General features: G+C 41.6%; 1 long non-coding RNA gene across 1 annotated transcript; it reads left to right on the forward strand.

Annotated features, from left to right (window-relative positions):
• The first annotated feature begins 2,661 nt into the window (after positions 1 to 2,661).
• Positions 2,662 to 3,945, forward strand: LOC115307715. Its single transcript, XR_003916054.1, has 3 exons — positions 2,662 to 2,692; positions 2,808 to 2,957; positions 3,926 to 3,945. It is a non-coding gene; the product is annotated as an uncharacterized LOC115307715 (long non-coding RNA).
• The last annotated feature ends 13,498 nt before the right edge of the window (positions 3,946 to 17,443 follow it).

Genomic DNA, 17,443 nt, shown 5'->3' on the forward strand with positions numbered 1-17,443 from the left:
TGAGTGACAGCTTCATGAATACTTTCACCTACATCTGCCTTCATGTTGGAGGCTGACACCCCACAATATGCTGTGTGTCTGCTGGCCTTTGGAATTCTTTAGCTACAGCACTGCTGGCTGAAGTTGATTCTAAGAACAACCAGGGATAAATGCAGCTCGGAGCTGCTCAGTGTCTGGCTCCCTGCAGGAGCACACCGAGGTGGTTTGGGGTTTGTTTTTAAGGTTTGGGTTTCTTCTTACCTCCTCTCAGATGGAAGAATGTGTATATGTTCACACAGAATCTAGTAGAGTTCTAGGAACCCTACATTGTTGTAATGACCCCCTTGAAATTTATTCTGTAGATGTAAATGTTGTATTTATGTGTGGCTTAATTCAGTTTATAGTCTTGTGTATCGCAAAATGTAGCAGTGGAGATGGGTTAGTGCTGGTAGGGTCCTTCACATCAAGATCTGGCCACTCTTAGCTCTTTAAAGGCCTTTTTAATTTCTCAAAATTTCAGATTTGTTTTTGGGCTGCTCATCATCCATGAAGACACATTTTTGGCATGCCTGAATACCTTTTAAAATAATCTCTAACAAACCGTGTTCTGTGTGGGCAATACATTATTCTGTCTTTGTAAAGCACAGGCTGAGTAGGAATTAATACAGGGTACATCTGTCCTATGCTCAGTCTGCAGGCTGTCCTCATCTTAATTAAGCTGTGTATGTTAAAAACTGGTGTGCAAACGTGGCTTTAAAGTTTAATGTCTGTTTTTCTCTATTTTATGTACACTTGCATATCTCAGATGCAGTATAGTGGGCAGATGGTAGGGAGAGACGTCTGTAATTAGTGATAACTTTGTTTTTTTCTTTAAATGTATGAAAGACCAGAGTAGTTAACTTAAATTTGGAAATACCTTTAAAATTCTTGAGTTCGATTCATGTCTTTTGAGCGTGGTCTTGTGAATTGAATGACTAAAGGTTTGCAGAACTTGGGGATGGGGGGGGAAATAACGTTTTCCCGCAGTAGGAAAGAAAACGCTTTCTGAATCTTGAATTATTGGCTTGGCAGAAGAACACATTTTCTTTAAACTTCTTTGTAAAATAGTCCTGGAGATAACAAAGCCAGAGCCACTTCAAGACAAAAAGAATAATCCCACAGCTCAATAATAACTGTAAAGTTTTGCATTTATCTTCCCTCTGCTCTTGGTATTTAAAGCAGTACAATGGCAGGGATGTAAGGAAAACTGCATTGATCACATTAAGCATGTATTTATTTATAGTGTAAATACCTTAGTGCAGGTTGTGTTGGAGAAGATCTCTAGCAATACAGTAATGTGAGAATTCAAGTAAGATGAATTCCTGTGTGAAATATCTTCAATTTCCTGACTTCGCTCAAAGGGCACCGTGTCATCTCTTTTCACTTCCCCTTCCCCAGATTCCATTTCTGAAATGGTAATGGCATATTGGACCGAACAGAAACGTGGATAAGATAATCTGTGCATTTTGCTAATGAGCAAAGCCATGCTACATTGCATTAGTTTGAAACTAAAAGCTTTGATTTCTTTTCTGCATTAGTCTCATCCACTTGCACGTATCTGCTTCTTGTTGGTCGCTGAGCTCAGCCAAGCTCAGAGGTGTGTGCTGGGAGCTGTGTGGTGACTCTGCATCTAAAAGCAGTTGGTCACTGCCCTGTGCTGTGTGACAGAGTTCTCTGCCTGCTTGTTTTGGGTACTTCTCAACAGCATCTCGTTTGGTGGCCTCACTAAAGTATCTCTGATAAACAATTGTCCTTATGTGGAGCTATTAAAATATCAGCTCTAAGGTCGTGTTCTGGTTTGTTTAATACACTTCAAAGCTAATGATTATGGGAAGTGCAGCCCGTGGCTAATGTGATAAAAGCTGCGTGAGTTATCCACGTCTTTTCCTGGGCTTTTGGAGTCATTGCAAAGCAGCTGCAGCTCTGAGATGGGAAAAGAGGAAATTTCTTATTCATACAAGCTAATGAGTTAAATGTGTGTATGGCTTTTGGGTTAATAAGGTTTGACCTCCTGTGTTGTAAAGGATTTTTGGTTTAGTCGAGTGTTCAAATATTATGATAATTCTTTGGAAATATTTTTGCAGACCTTGAGACTATTCTGTCCATAATGACAAGTAATTTACTGTCTAGAAGGAGAAAGTTAAAACAGGGTGGTTGCATTTAGTTTTAACCAAATGCCTTCTGATTTCTAGGCTGTCTTTGCACTTATGTACTTGAGCCCTGCAGTCTTTCACCATTACATCTAAATAAATAAATGCTTAATAACAGCAACTGTTTCTGCTCTGCTGTGTATGTCTGACAGTTCTAACCCCATGATGACTTGATGAGCCTAATGGACAATCTGCTGCTTCTAGAAAGATCAATTCTGTCTGAATGCAAGCTGTAGCTGTACCATATGTGCAGCGGGACTTCTGCAATGAACAAACCAAGCACTTGTTAGCTGGGAATGGTCTCTCCAGACCTCGGAAGAGCTGCAGTTCCTGTGCTCTTCTGTTTTCATCTATTTTTGTCATCCATGTTTCTGCATGTGCAGTAGGTTTGGGGGGATTTCCTCATCAGAGAAAGGAGAACTGTCATTTCCTTTTTAACCTTTTTGAACAACACATTAAAAGCTCTGTTTTGCTTTTGCAGTTCTGACTGAATTCTGAGAATTTTGCTCAGATACCACAGGAGAGTAAGTGCCTTTGCAATAAGATAACGTGCCCATTCCAGCTCTTGCTTCTCCTGTAGAAGTTTGGAGTGAGATGGAGAACTTAGACATCTACTTTTACATGTGTATTTTTTTTTAGCTGACCTTGGCATGTCAAGGTAACGTTCAGAGCGTGGGTACTTTGCCAAGGACTGGCTGTCGGAGCTCCTCACGATCACTCAGCCACTGGAGATGCCTCCTTCCCTGGCAGTACTGCAAAACTGGAGTTTAGGAGCTGTTTCTCTCTGAGGTGATGTTTCCTGCCCTAGTTTTCCCCATACATCTCAGTTATGTAAGTTGGAGTTAAGAAGAAAATGGGTTTAAAGATTTTAAGACATCTTTTTTTAATTGGTACAGCAAAAGTGCCCTTTTCCAGTGCTTTTCCTTCCACATTTAAATTAAAGCAGCTCCTGGAGCATTTAATGATTGTGTACTTCACATGGCAATTGGAGTTCACTGAAGCAACTCATGTTTTCTTTCTCAGATATCTTTTTTTCAGAAGTGTTTGCTCTGGTTTCTAAACTATTTAAAGCAATTAATCAAACCCTGAGACAGCAGGAAGAGCTCACTGTAATATCAGATCTTCAGCTTGAGATCCGTTTGATGCAAAGGGGAGGTGCCCAAATCCCTGGGAGTGTGTGTAAAGCCTGTAGGTGAACGATGACCTTTTCATCTGCAAAGAGATATGAGAAGTGGGAGGAAGAAGAGAGGGGAGCTGAGTTATTTTTACTGTAAATATGTCACTTTATTGACTTGTTAATTTCAGATTTATTCAAAAAAAGCAGGAGGAGGAAACAGCAATGTCTGCCAAAAACAAAGTAATTAGTGGGAGTTGAAAGATGTCTAATGATTCTTGCAAGGACTAAAGAGGAATAAACTAGTCTCTTATTAAACTGGATATGGACTTCTAAAACACTGTAGTAATTCTATTTTGTCTTTAAGACCATGTGCAATTGCATATGGTGAATAAAAACCTCTTTAATACAGTAACATTGTTTATTCACAGTAACAGTACAGGCAGCAGGTGGGGTTTCGATTTAGAAAATAAAATAAAAAAACAAAGCTGACTCCACACTTCTAAAATAAAGGTTCAGATAACACTTGACAAAGCTGATGTTTGAGTTGAAGATGACAGAAGAGTTTTAGATTAATGCTTAATGTGCCTGCTACACTTCCATGGTCTAGTGTGACCAACAAGGTCTTGTTTCATGGCTGCAGGTGCTGCGGACCAGCTGCTCTTTGCTGTGCCCAGTGACTGTGGTTAGGCCAGTCCCAGGATCCCTCAGCACATCTGCTCCCCTAATTCCCTCCAGCCCAAGGAGCTGTTGGTGGAGGTGTGGAGTTGAGGAGCTGGGAAGAAGAGGACAGCAGTGTCTGAGAATCTCTTCAGAGGAGCAAGGCAAGGTTTTCAAAAGCACAGCCATGCAGGGGTTGTGATGTAACCCTGGGAGATGCAGAGCTGAACCCTTTAATTTGGTGCTGTTCTGCTCTGTGGTTGCTGTGATCTCCTTGTCATCCTGCAGTGATGTTGCCCTAAGTGTGACAGACAGGGATTATGTGTTGTCCCCACTGATGGTAGTGAAAGTCTGGAGGGAATATTTTGCCTTTGCCTCAGGTCATTCCTCTGCATCAGAACTGGGCCTTCCCCCTTCATCTGCTGGCCTGGTTTATCCTCCTCCCTCAGTGCCCAGGTTTACCCCTGAGCACCTCCCTTTCCATGCTCCACTTTCCTCTGCTGTTCTCACAGTGCTCTGTGCTCCTGCAGTGAGGGCTCACAAATCTTTGCTTCCTTTGACCTCCAAGGGTCCTGACTTCTGCCACCTGCAAGTGCCACTGCAAGGAAGCAGAGCTGTGAGAAGCACTTGCTGTGGGTGAGCAGGAGTAGGTTTGTTACTACCAGTTCAAACAGAAAATAGCAGTAGTCTCTGAAATGTCCCAGCCCCATGTGAACTTGGCCAGAAGTGATGGGGTTTCATCTTAATATTTTTATTTGTTTCTTTTAAGCCAGAGAGAATAAAATGTCCGATGAATAACTTCTTCCCACATCTCCCCCTGCCCCTCATCTGACAGACTCAGGTGTGTCAGGTGTGTAAAGACCATCTCTAAATAGCTCCTGGGAATCCAGCAAGGCAGGAGATAACAATCTTAGAGAAAATGTCATGGTAGCACAAAAGCCCACGTGGATTTTGGAGCTTTTGGAGTCTCCACTTGCACAGGAGCTCCTTGGCATCATCTGTAGCTGACAGTTTCCATCTGTTCTTCCTGCCCTGCGTGTGTTAAAATTCTAAAGAAAGCAGGATATTAGATCTATGAGGAGACACCAAGGAAAACAAATACCGGGGGGGGAAAAAAGCAAAGAGAAATGGGTAATTACAGGGGATATGGAGCAGCAGGACACATAGAGAAGATCCCTATGAAAGTAAGTAAGAATCAAATTGACTGTAAGTAGATCTATTTAGAGGGGATGATATACAGGAAGCAAAAAATGCCATTGGTAATTTATCACATACAAATGTGAGGGAGGAAAATGTACATAAAATATCAAAACAGTGCACTTGTGGATTTGACAGAAGGGATGGCAGGTCCTCACATGTGAAGTGACAGCCAAATACCCTTTAGCTGCTGGAGGACAAGCTTTCACTCAGCCCCAATGAAAACAAATTCTTGGAGTGATAGAAGCATATTTCCCAACAACAGCACGAGGACATCTCATTTTTGGAAGGAGAGGAAAGCAGCATAAATTCAAATCTGCATATAAGAATTGTTACAAGGAGCTGGGTCTCCTGTGGGATCATCCTTACCTGTAGTGAAAGCCCTGTGGAGACAGAGGAATGATAATATGTGTTCCCACTATTTGTCATTTTGGGATTGGTAGAGACTAACTGAATTGATTTTCACCATCCTTCCCTAATCCTTATCTATGTAACTGTCCTATATTGAAGTTATTACTTAATTCCTTAGGAAGTGTAGGGCTTTAGGAGAATCCCCAGAAATATTGCTGAACCACTGAGAGAGCAGGGACAAAATTAAATTTTTGCTTTCAAAGGCTCCAGGATTATCCCAGGAGCTCAGAGAAGGTAACACCAGTGGATGGGATAGTTTTAAAGGAAGAAGGAAAAAAGCTCCCATGTTTTTAGATCCTTTGGCAGTGGACAAGTCACTTAATCTATACTTAACCTATGTTTCTCCAATATAAAATGAAAACAGAGTCTTCCTACTCATAAAATAAAATCCATTAATGGCTGTGAAGCAGCTGGGTATTAAAAGGTAAAGGTCTATTTGACTGTGATTAGTACTTTTAACAACCTTAATGTATATAAACTGTAAGTAACTAGATGGTCATATAATTCATCTGTCTTAGAGCAGCTTGGTATAGATTTTCAGAGATAGCAGATTGTTCCTATTACTTACTCTAAGGATCAATTGCAACATTTATCATAGACTTCCATTTTATTTTGTAAATCTTTCAATACAGTGATTGAAGAACACTTTGAAAGCAAATGAGTGCAAATCCTAGATATTGTTTGAATTGTAGGGGGTATTTTGGACCATCCCAATCAAAGAAAAAAACATAATCAATAGAGTTACACAACACAGAAATGTTATGTTTGTTCAAGGAGGCCGTTAGAACACAGCATTCATTTGCAAAATATTTGGGATAATAACCTATCATTCACTCATGGAGAATTGCAATGTGTAAGTTGATTTTCAGTCAAAAAAATACTTGATATCCTTTTGAAACAAGAAATTGTGCCATCACTGGAGTCTTGCAAGGTTGTGCACAGAGAGGAAGCAGCATATTAATATGAAATTTCCATCTTTTTCATGCTTAGACGGAGCAGATCTGAAGTCAGTTCATTCACCAAAGTGGCAATTTGGAATGACTTGACAAAGCTCACTTGAGGCAACGTGCTCTTGCTGGTTCCCTTTAAATATGGATTATGGAAAACTGCTGAAGATTTTTGCATATTTCAATTACCACTTGTTCCATTTGCTTACATTTTACCTGGTTGACTAAAGAAATAAAGTTTTTCTGAGCATCTTCTGGCTTATACAAAATCTAGTTAATTAAGACATGCTATACTTTCTCCCCAGAGTCAAAGTATAATGTTCAGCTGCCCGACTTGCATGAATAATCCATCACTGGGAATCATTAATTTAGAAGACAAGCCATGGTAATTGATGTCTTTATGCAAGCTATGAAAATGCTTAGGGAAATCACTTATTTCTTCTTCAATTATTTTTTTTTCATTTGTTTTGGAATCTTTCAAGGCCTGAGTAGCATGGATTCTGAAATGGGTTTACCCAAGAGTAATGGTTTCTGTGGGAATCTGGTCCGTTTCTTGGGTTTGAGTAAAAACGAGAATATTTTTAATCTGAAAATGGTTTAAAATCGTAAGACTTAACCTTGTGCACATGTACTGGATGAACCTGTTTGAGTTTTGGAAGTTTCCAGTAGAAGGACCTGGCATAGTGATATGAGCAGGAGCCTTTATGTGGTAAAAATGCCTTTAAAAATCCTGTCATAATTATATCTGTAATGCAAACAGGGATTGCAACCATTAACACCTGCTGTGTAAGTTGCTATTTAGACCTCTCTATATTACAGGATGAGTTGCCAGCATGTTTTTCTATTTAATTAAGCATATAAAAGGTGGATGATATGTATATTTTGTTGCAACACTTACATTTAAAGTTAATTTAGCACATAATTCATAAAGTTCATCCATATGTTACCGTATATGTAACCATCAGCAAGAAAAGTTGCCAGTTTTGTTTCCTTTCTAGGAATCTCTGTACTTTCACTCCTAATTGAAATATTAGTGTTTCCTACCAATTAACAATTATTTTGTCTGTGCTCAGAACAAGGAAGAGGCAGTTTGTTGCTATTGAGTGGGAGCCAACAGTGGTGGCATTTCAGGGACAGTTCAAAAGTGGAATAACCATAACCCATATATGGGTTAAAGCATATATAAGATATATAATATGGGTTAAAGCATATAGAGTATATATAATAATTTCATATATGCAAAATATTAGAGACTTCAAGTCTTTCAGTTGACTTTAGTGGGCCTTGGACTGCAAGTACATAGGACTGTGATGGGTTTTATTCTTTAGAATGAACTTCTTAAGTAGTTATTGTGTGGTCTGGAGCTGAAAAGCAAAGTGGACCATTTCTACACAGAAATTTAAGATGTAATGATTCTGACAACAGGCAGCAGACTTTTGCTGTGTGTGGTTTTGTTTGTTTTTTTTTTTTTTTTCTTTTACACTTGAATATTTATTTCCCATTTAGGCATCAAAATAGAGGCTTATTTGCTTGGCTGCTCCTGTTTGTTCCCAGCTGAGCCCTGGTGTGCTGCACTTGGAGAAACCCAGCCCTGAATTTTGACATTGTGCATAGGAACAAAAAGAGAACATGTTCACAATAAGCTGAATTCAAATAGGCTTTGCCATTTTGGTTTAATTTCGTAAGATATGAGAGGTGAAATAGTGCTGATAACTTCTGTTATTGAAAAATGATAATCACAACTTTTATGAAGTAGATAAACCATGTTTATTAATGCTTTCCTGGACATTCAGTGACTTGGCCCTGGGACATTAAATGCCTAAATGGGTTGTGTAATTAACTTTTTTCCACTTACAGATTGAGCAGCTAAACATGCAGAATTTTCTGAGAAACTCAAATTATTTTTGTTATGCTAGTTTAAGCCAAGGGGAAATAATTCTGATTTTTCAGGCCTTTTAAATAAAAGCAGAGCTGCACAGTGAGCAGAACTGGGTTCCTGGTGGACTTTGTTTGGCAGCCATAAATCTCACAAAACAGGGGCTACTTCAGTATTTCCATCTCTGACACAGAACAGAGATTGGAACTTTACTTGCCAGCTTTGCCAAAGAATTCCAAAATCCTTGAACCAAAACTGTGCTTGAAGGGATCTTGTGGATGTGGGTAGAGACCTCCCCAGGCAACCTTTTCCAGAGCTTTCTTGTCTTTGCCAGCAGAATTCTATTGTTTAAGTCCAACCTGATGATTTCTTACTACAGTTACAGGCTCTCCTCGACCCATGCACTCTGTGTACACAGAATAGTACTTTAGTTCCTTTTTTCTTCTCCCTCCGTGATTGATATCAAAGTTAGAGACTGAAATAAAACATCCCCAAACTGGCAAAGTTTAAGCTTTTAAATCCATATTAATTTCATACTTGGCTACCTCAACTGGCATCATTGTTAGTCCAATTAAAAAATAAACACCAGCCTTCGAGAATTTGTAGCTGAGCTGTGTCACAGGAAAGTCACTGAGGAGAGGGAGCACTCCTGCTTTTTGAAAGGCACTGCTTTTATTTCTCAGCAACCACCTCGACCTCTCTGACAATATCATAAACCAAATACACAGAAATACACACAGTGTGATCAGGAAAATGTCTAGTCTGCACTCCTGGATGCAGTAACCTCAGCAGTTCCTGGAGGGAGTGGGGAGTTGCCAGTGGCAAACAGCAGGTACATGTGGTGCAGTTCCCTCCCTGAGACAATTCACACCCATGGAAATGTGAACAACCCCAGGACTTCGAGGGAGTCAGTGCTCTAATTTTGTACTGTCGTGGTTTGACTCTTTCTATATAATACAGGTTAAACTAGTAGAACCTTTAAAATGAGAACGAGGAAATGTTTGTTTAATAAGGCCACAGTAAAGGTTTTTTCCCTGATGCAAAGTCGCTGAAGGGGAGTGTGAGAGTGTTTGAGGTTAGGGATCAGCTGGGGCTGTTCAGCCTTGTAATTACAGCTCTGATAAGTGTGTTTTCAAGTCTTGCTCTACTGAGGGTTTCCTTAATCCATCCTAGGCCTTTCCTTGCCCCTCCTAATGCATCGTAACAATTCCTGAAACCTTGTGAATCATGGGAAAACAAGTGTTAGGCTGGTAATTTCTGGCTGTATAGAGACATAAATGCAAGTCTTGCCTGGGCAAGTGCATGGCCATGTCTGACATCATTATTATTGTATTTAGAAGCCACAGTTAGCACAAAAAAATTACAATTCTCTATACAGTGAAGACTGGATTGTTTGAAGTCAAGCTTTTTAATGTAGCATTGGGGGAAGGAAAAAGAATAATGAACTTTTAATCCATTTATAGTAACCTTGGTTACTGTGGCTTTGGGAGCTAAAATAGACATGTGTCCTGGTTAAGGTTTGATGTTTTCTGCTCTTGGCTACCCCATATTTTTATGAAAACAAGCACAAAGCTGCTACCTCAGCTGGTTACTGTTTGTGCTTTAAGTGTGCAGAAATCCATGCCACTGAATGTCACAGAGGATGGGACACTGGATCCAGTGGGGCTGCCCTCACCTGTAGGCAGTTTACTGCTTAAAACAACAAATATCAGTGTTGTTCTTCACTTCAAGGCAGTATATTCTGTACATTCTGCCTTGGATGAATTTGAACAAAGAAGAAACCCACCTGAAGTTATTTTTAGGTTTATAATTTCATGCTCTAAGTAGTGTTTCCCCATTAAATTCTATGCCATGCCTGTTTTTCCCCCCTAGGAAGCAGACCCACCATAATTTACAAGTGTCTCATGTGTCCCAGTGATAAAGCTGGTGATCACGAGCCAGAGGTGCACAGCCCACAAGGTGCACAGTTGATCTCTTGTGCTGCCTCAAGGATTAGCAGAGTCTTTGTGTGATGAGAGATGAGCTTTTGCCCACTTACACCTCGGGGTGGATTTGGCTCCAGTGCAGTAACTGTTCTGTGGTGACTGGCTAAAAAATAGGCAGGATCTGGGCAATGCTTCCCATGCAGCTGCACCAGCTCCAGGAGTTCTGTGTGAGGCAAGTTGTTCTGGTTGATTGTTGCCCAGTGAGTTTGCTGCTGAGACATATTGCTGGAAAATTAAAACATTTTTTCTGCTGTGGCTGTGTTAATGCAACTGCTCGGCACAAGCTGGGCCTGATTCCTTGCCCTGAGGTACAGCTGCCCACCTCACCTATTCCACAGCTTCCTTTAGACATAACCTGTGGAAAGCTTGAAAACTGGAATCTTATATACAGGCCCAAGAATTCAGGTTGGCCTATTTAGTTTTCAAAGCCACGCTAATTAAAAAGATTAACCTAATTTTTCCCAAGAACGTGGATATTACCCACCAATGTGAAATATTAGACGCGCATGAATCATGGCTTGTAACACCAAAAATGGGAGTAGTGTTACAGCCTCTCTAACAAAAGGTAGAATTAATATTCACTTGCCATAGGGAATCCTTATGGAAACACCTGGGGCTTGCTGGAAAACAGGTAGTTTGATTTTTGGGAGGGGGAGACAGTGAAGTTACAACCTTCATTTTTCATTCTGGGCATTGGAAATGACTTGATTACTTTCTCTAAGTTATTGGAGTTTTTGAATTATAAAAATAAAACCAAAGCCATGGAAAACCCAAAACCAACAACCAAGAAACCCTCTAAACAAGGGTTTGGAGTGTGTTCCTGGGGCCCTGGGGAGGTTGTGTAGATGGGAGCCAACAGAGCACAGCACAAGTGGCCTGTGATTGCTCTTGTTCATGGGAATTACTTTAGCATTTAGAATTGGGTCTAACGTGATGTGAACTCCTCTGTGTGGGAGAATAAGCAAGATTAAGACAAATTCAGCTCCCTCCATGTGGTGTTTAAATGGCTCATCATCGAGTGGGTACTTGGAACAGCGTCAGTTCTCATAAACACAAACCAATGAGGCTTGAACAGTGAGCTGCACAAGTGCTCCAAGGCCAGATTCCACCTTCCAGGCACAGCTTGAGTCCTGGGCTCTAAACTGAGCTGTTTTGTCCATGCTGAGCCAAGAGTGATGTTTCAATAGCTACAGGTCTCCAAGGCCAGGACAAACAAAACTATCAGAACAAAAATGAGAATATTTTCTCCCCCCCTTCCGCCACCCCCAAAACGAGTCTTGTTTTTTGCCTCTGACTGAGAAAACTGTATTTCTGTGGCCGTTGCATATGTTCTGTTGTGAATAAGATGCCTGCACAGCAGGGAGTGGTTTTTCCTCTCTGCCTTTCTGTTTCTAACTTTCCCGTTTATCCCTCGAAGCTGCTGCTGTTCCAAATATTCTCTCTGAACAATTCAGACCGACATGCAGGGCACCGAGCTCGCTTCTCATTTCCATGCCCTGCCAGCTTTCCCAGTTTGAACACTGTGAGGCTGCCACTGTTCCATTTGTTCTTGGTTGGTTTTTTTTTCTTAAGCTGGTAAATTCATGGAAGCTTGAGAGAAATAAGAGGGAGGAAGGACTGGAGTGATGATGTGGAGAAACAAGCATGAGGGTTTTCATAGCAGTTCTATCCACTGTGCCCCACTGGCTGGTTGTAACTCCTGTCCAGATAGGAGTGATCGGTTGCTTGTATTGGTGTCTGGAGTCATGTCTGTAATTGGGCAAATGTCCTGGTCCCTTCCTTCTTTTAGATATTTGCAGAGCTGCTCTCAAGTGGAAACCAAACAAAACTGGAGTTGAAGAGTTGAAGAAATCATGGAGATAAGAGAGGCAAATGGAAATATTTGAAAATACGTGAAAAATAGCAGCAGAGCAAATAGCAGTGATGCTGAAGCCTAAGAGGCAAGAATTGGAATTGGCCTTAGGGCAGGAGCAAAGAGAAGTTTAATTTTCTTCTCCACGTGGTCTTCCCATGCTTCTCACTCCTTTGGGAAGACGAGTGATCAGCATCCTTCACATCAAAAAGAAATTCATATCGAATGCGTTGTTCGGAGTTTTCCACTGTGTAAAACCCAGAGTGAAAAATCCTGCTACTGGCTGAATATTATTCTGTAGTTTTTTTTAAAAAAGTCTGTATTTTGTACTAGAATTTATGCTGTTATCTTAGAGCAATATTTGAAGTGGAGGGGCTTAGAGCTAAATTTTTCTCTCAGCGTTAGTGATGTTGATTAAATGTACTCATTTACTGACTCCATTTCTTCTTTCTCTTGTCCCTGAAGTTTCTGTGCAGCCCAGCTTTCCAGCCTGTTTTCACTCGGATTTTTGGATCTGCTGCTCAGGCTCAGCTCACTTGCCAAAACAGCTCTTTCAGCTGCTTTTAAGCACAGGCTTTCAGGAGGTCTGTCTGGCCCCAGCCCTGTGCCAGGGCAGCTCCATCAGCGGGTGATGCCAGCGCAGGGCCCGGCTGGTCCAGGGCAGTGCCAGCGCTGCCCCAGGGCTCCCTGAGCTGTGCTGCTGCTGCCTGGCAGGGCTGGGGCTGTCAGGACACTCTGCCTGGGCCGTGCAGAGCCTTCCCAGAGAAACTGTAGCTGTCTGGAAGCTCAGCTGCATCTTCCATGGAGAAAGGCTCCGGAGCTGGGAAGCGTTGGAGGAGCAGTGTCTGTGCATTGTAAATACAATCCTGGGAGTGATGAATTGCTCCTGGTAATTAATCAGGGTGTAACATCTACTTTTAGCGCCGGGGTTAATTGTTTTTGGGCTTTTCCGAAACAAGCTGTGTTTCTTATTACTGTACTGTGAGAAAGTAATTCTGATCTCAGTAGTGTTAACAGAAGGGAAAAATAACTCTCCTGGCAAGAGGGACGTTACCTAAATGTAAATGGAGCCCAGTGTTGATTGCAAGGCTGAAGCCAATGTTGTTTTGGAGGAAAACAAGCTGTTTTGTATGTCAGGCTTGCTTTCAGTTTATGAAGTGACAGACTCCTTTTCTGAAATCCTGATACATTTTAATTAACTTTCTTCATCATCTTGACACAGTTGTACCATAGCCTGATCTCTTTGCTTCTGAAGTCCTTGTGAAGGGAGCTGGACAAAGTATTGAAGAATTAACTTCTGCTTTGATCTTTTGAAACACTATTTAACACATAATGTATATTTTTCTACTTAGTTATTTGAGGATGGTTCAAAGATTATCATTCTTCACTGCATTTTGTTAAAGACATTTGAAAACTTTCCTGAGTTGGTTGTTAGGCTTTTGAAAGGCATTCAGCAAGTGTCTTCCAGAGACACCCAATTTTAAGGTACTTTTGATGCAGTATTCCCTCTTCCTACCATCCTGGATAGTGAAGGGTTCCTGTTCTGTTTTTGTTTCTCCCTAATTAGTCGTGTCTTCCAGTCCTCCAACTTGGGAAGGTTTAAAATTGGCTGTGAGAGCTTGTTACGATGCCAGGCAAAGCATATAGACTAATGTAACAGATCCCGAGTGGCTTTATCCATAAATGTGGAGTTGCAAGAAAGTGTGTGGCACTTGAAACACTGTATTGCAAACTCACTTGCTGTAAATGCTCTCACAAAATGTATTATTAATATATTTTGGTTCTGCTGAAACTGTAATATCATCCTGCATTAGAGCAATATCTGTGACATAAGTGACAGCTTTCATCACTTATAAAACTATGCTCCAGTACACGCAGGAACGGCACCCTTAGACTTAAACTGCACTGATTGCATCTGGCAGTTGCATATGGTGGAACTTAACTACTGCCCTTTAATTAAATTATAGTGGGAACTTGCTACTGGGAGCTTCCTGATCAACTGAATTTCACGGTAAAATGGCAGAAATGTGACTTATTGTAAGTAAGGAAATGTGCAGTACGTGCAAGAGCAGGCAAGTTGTTGTTCTTGTTTGGAAAAGAACTGATTGCAGTGTGGCTTTTCTGCTACTCCTGATAGAAAGTGACTGCTGCAGAATCAAATCACACCCTGCCTTTCCCAAACAGCCCCAAGGAAATCTAAAGGGAGGGAAAAGAACGGTGCTGTCTCCTTTGGGGTGTTATCCCCAGAGGTTGCCCTGTGAGTGGAGCACTGCCTTGGCCTTCTCACTCCAAACAAACATTATTACAAAAGTAGAACTTGTCAGAATTGATTCTTGAGAGCTTCTGAGACCCGACTTCACCTTCTGTGCCTGGGTATTGTCCCTCCTTCCATGGTCAAGTCAGGTCACCACCTTCACCACGAGACCAGTGTGCATGAGGGTGACCCCCTTCAGGGGGGTGTACAGGGCCACCAGCCCTCACTGAGGCAGCAGTGGATGTTAAAGACACCAAACCAAGCAATCTATGCCTGATTGAGCTGCTTCTGTGGAACTTGACAGGTAGACCGTCAGTTTTGATCTGTTAAGAGCGGATCCAATATAATATTTCAATCTCCAGCCTAGAAGTTCTCCTCAGCCAGGCTTTGTTGACTTTCTTGGAAGGGTCACATGCACACCCCCAATTCTCAGCCTCCAGAATCCTCAAATTCCCTAATGCTTCAAATTTTCTCCTTCACAGAGCTTGTGGGTTTTGTGTTTCCTTATTTATAGCTTTCGCTTTGTGGGGCACACTGGAGCTGTCACAATTAAAGCACTCTGCCAAACTCCAATTTTTTTTTCCTTGTAGACAGAATAAACAAATAGAGAAATTGCATACAAGTCCTCCCAACTGCAGGCCTTACAGTAGTAGTTTTTGAATTAAGACCACCTTTTTTAAATTGTCGAGACATGTATTTAGATGTTCGCTTCAGGCTATTCAAATTTAAGTATTTTGGACATGGCTTCTCAGCATCTCTTTTTATTTTTTAATTGGAGCTGAGGGAATACGCTTGAGGAAGCGCAATTAAGACAACTTTGGCTTGCATAATTGCCCTAGCAGGTTAGTGACTCAGTGCCAAGCTCCATGAAAGTTTAAAAACATTTGGGATTTAATGGTAAAAATTGTCAATACGAAAGTTCTCAAGGTACCATTTTCCTTTCAGGTTTTCACGAAACTCCTGGTGCTGTGGAGTCATTTAAAAAATGAGGGGCATGGCTTGCTGTGCTTTGGAGAGCAAGGTTTTAGTGTAGTCCAAAAACTTCCTATAGAATGACTCCTCTTGGTCTCAATCACTGTATCCTGGAGGTTTAAATGCTATTTTCTGTATTGTTATTGTGCTGCTTCTAATGAAATTAACCTCAAGGTTTCCTGCTCCAGAAGGCAATGACACCATAATTGACAGATGGTGATAAAATGCCATAAGTTTATCACTAATGTTTGTGCAGATTGAAATATGGATGTCGTGGCACATGCATGGAACAAACAGATTCCAACAAGCTTAATGGTTCTACACGTGTCTGTGGGATCTCTGCTTGACAAGGTCAGATGCTCACATAAGCTGAGGATAAACATTTTTTAGGGATAAACATGTTTTGCAGCGCAGAAAATGTAAATACATGCCCTAATATAAAGGACTTGACTTGCTGGCTGAATGTAACACATGTCAGAGCAGTGATGTGCCTGCCTGCTATTGAGAGGAATGTATAATTTTCCAGGATTGTCACCACTTCCAGGAATCAAACTACTTCTAATAACCAAAGGACTTGGCAGATCCCTTCATGTGCTGCTTGCACTGTCCCCGATAGCTGGAGCTTAAAACATTTTATGGACATCTAGTTATTTTCCCATTTCCTTGGGTATATTCTCCTGGCTCTAAGCAGTAACACCTCATGAATTGCATGTCTGTTGCTGTGAGAATTGGCACTTTAATTTCCCTGCTATCACCTCCAGGCAGGCTCTGGATCAGCTGCACGTGTAAGGATGCCCCAGTGCATTGTGTGGGCAGGAGTTCCCATTAGGATGTTTGATTCCAGCAGTTAGCCCTTGCTCTGCTGTCCCCTCTACACCTGTGCCACTGGTTATGGAAAAGAAATTATTTCTCAGGTGAAGTCAGCTCAGGTTCGAGCTTTGTTTTGTGCTGGAGGGAGAGAGGGGCTGAATGATGGGGAGGAAGAGGACAGTGAACAAAGTGAGCAGCTGATGAAGTGTCACGCTCCTTCTGTGGGAGGTAAAACCACAACCTTCCAGTTGTGACAATACTTCTGCTCCAGCAGAAGCATTTTTGCCCATCTTCAAACAAAAATCTAAAAGGCTGGATTTCTGAGCAAAGCAGAAAGGACTGAAAAAGCGATTCTGATGTTGTTCTGCAGAGGATCAAGTGGCTTTGTAAGAACCTTGAGGGCTGTGGCAGCAGCCACATTCCCCTGTTGTTGCAGGGCAGCCCCAGGCCAAGCCTAAACTAGTCCAGGAGCAAATCCTGGCCATCAATGGGAGCCTCCTCTGCACATCCTTCAGGGTAGCCATGACAACCACTGCTGGTCCTGGGGACTGCTGAGGATCTCACTCACTGCTCCTGCATCTCCTGTGCTCAGCTGGGGCTCTCTGGGCTCTTTGTGGAGGGAGAGTTGTGTTCATTTTCTAAACTGTTACTACTGGTTAGGTGGTCCCTCCCTGTTTGATACTGTGTTGGTTGATGTGATTGCCAACCAGAAATCACCCAGAGTAAAGGTACCTGCAGCAATTGTCATATTTACTGACGGGCAGAGCAGCAGAGGCTGAATTTCACCAATTTCAAACTTCTTCCAGAATTAATCTGTCGCAAACATGACAGTTTTGGTTGGGTTTGAGGGGAAGGAGAATGACCCAGCTCCTCCCCGAATCCATAAATAGTGGTTTTTTTCCCTCTGACCATTAGCTCTTGTTCCCTGAGTACATTCGGCTCTTGCTTTATCAAATTGTTCTGCCAGACTTCTGTCTGTTACTGCAGATGCTCTTTACAGGAGAGAGTGTAATCAGTCCTGCTTTTCTCCCCGAGCTTTTCTTCTACACACTGATGAGGAATCAGCACTTTTTCTCATTTGTGCTTCCCACACCATTGGTGTTGAGTTTGCAGGTAGCAAGGAGTGATCTTTAAGGCAACTAATCTTAGTTTAGTCTCTGTGTACTGAGGAACTAAGGCAATATATATGCCAGCTTT

This window comes from Manacus vitellinus, unplaced genomic scaffold (genome assembly GCF_001715985.3).
Source record: "Manacus vitellinus isolate BGI_N305 unplaced genomic scaffold, ASM171598v3 scaffold_45_pilon, whole genome shotgun sequence".
In the NCBI taxonomy this organism is placed as follows: Eukaryota; Metazoa; Chordata; class Aves; order Passeriformes; family Pipridae; genus Manacus; species Manacus vitellinus.